Source organism: Notolabrus celidotus, chromosome 22 (genome assembly GCF_009762535.1).
Source record: "Notolabrus celidotus isolate fNotCel1 chromosome 22, fNotCel1.pri, whole genome shotgun sequence".
Taxonomy (NCBI): Eukaryota; Metazoa; Chordata; class Actinopteri; order Labriformes; family Labridae; genus Notolabrus; species Notolabrus celidotus.
Window position 1 is genome coordinate 1,101,714 of NC_048293.1, and position 1,725 is coordinate 1,103,438.

The 1,725-nt window shown below is 38.5% G+C and overlaps 1 long non-coding RNA gene across 1 annotated transcript; it reads left to right on the forward strand.

Annotated features, from left to right (window-relative positions):
- The first annotated feature begins 436 nt into the window (after positions 1-436).
- LOC117806664 lies at positions 437-1,238 on the forward strand. The gene is made up of 2 exons (XR_004629720.1): positions 437-751; positions 1,000-1,238. It is a non-coding gene; the product is annotated as an uncharacterized LOC117806664 (long non-coding RNA).
- Positions 1,239-1,725: the final 487 nt, after the last annotated feature.

Sequence of the window (1,725 nt, forward strand, 5' to 3'; positions counted from 1 at the left end):
CGTGTGCAGGGAATGAAAAACGGGGGAGGGATTCAGTATTATTTTATACAGTCTATGTGCTGAACAAGCTCCGAGCTCTGACTCCGTGACAGACCGGATATTGTTGTTACGTAACAAAAACACTGAAGTCTGAAACGGCTGGTTTCACACACATTTACAGAAAGGTGGAGAAATCAGAACAGGGGCAGAATGGATTTTTTTCATTCTCAGGGGGTTTGTAGACATGCCAGGGAAACATATTTCAGGTAGAGAACCATTAAAAAGTCCATTTTGCATGATATGTCACCTTTAATGGGCAAAGTATTTTACAAAATAAATGGAGGGACAAAGTTATATTTGTCTTGTCTTCTTTTTTTTTCTTCTTTTTTTTCTCAAAACCGTGATCTGATCCGAACTGAGTTTTTTGATCCGTTGCACCCCTAGCTTTAACATTTAACATTTTTGTCTACCATATAAATTTTAGCTACCGCTGCCATGTCCTTCACAGCATTTATAGAGAACCTTGCTTTCTTAAACTAATCCAAGGAAGCCTTAGGATGACTCAAGTGTTTAAGGACACAGTGATAACGCCTCATGACCCCCCCCCCCAAAAAGAAAAAAACAATTAGAAAAAAATGGAATAAAGGTTGTTGCTCTCCAAATATTGTTTTGGTGCATGTCAGTTGCAGGGTAAGGTCAGGCTCAACTTTGGTTAATTATGAGGAGATGGAATCACAACCAATAGGAACAGTGTGTGCATAGACTCCCCTAGGTGAGTTTGAAGTGTTTCTGTATTTTAGTTCATTCATTACATGTTTGCTAAAAATCCCATTTAGTTTTTTTTCTTACTGTAAGTAGGATCAGCTGCTTTTTGTTCATTTGAATTATCTTCTCTGCCAGTTCACAAACAATGTTTCTTGACAAAGTTTGGTCAGTTTTAGAAGGGTATGTTTACCTTCCTTTTGCACAAGTAGAATTTTGTCATGTAAACTTCTGCTATCACTTCCATGTCCTTCACAGCTTTTCTCAAGACCCTAGCTTTCTTAAATGCTTTGGTCATCCTTGGCCTCCTTGGATAAGTAAGGGGAATCATCATGCGGGTTAAATTGATTCACTTTTGCATTCTGTGTTTAAGATGAGTTCAATGACTGCATGACTCTGTTTTGTTTTGAGTTCCAGTGTTTAAGGCTCTTAAGTTCACTCAATCACTGTCATGTTTAAACTAAAGGCTACAGAATAAAGAGCACTTTGGATAATCCCATGAGGCTCTTGTGTTTCTATGTTTGGTAACATTGATAATTTGAGGAAATGTTCAAGTGGGATTTATATTTCTGGGACCATTGATTGAAACCCCTCTAAATCAATTTTCTTGAAGCATCTTGGAAAAGCACAGGAGGTAGATTGTTCCACTGTAATCAACCACTCTACATTATGTTTTATTCTGCTGGCCAATTTGATCCAGTGTTTAGAGGAAAAGTATATTTTATGAGTCAGAGACACACAAAGGAGGATTGAGATTTTGTGAGTTAAAGGACAGAACATAAAGAGAACAATGCTCCTCCCCTCTTTTCTCTCCTCTTACTCCTTCACCTTTATACCTCTCGCTGATGATGTCTCGGTTTAATATTTCTCTTTCCCTTCCTTTACCTGCCTCTCTCTTTCTCTCCCCTCTCCTGCTGTCCTCCATCATTAATTCAGGAAGATTAATATTTCATCTGTCACTTCACAGCGCTCTCTCCAGCAGCG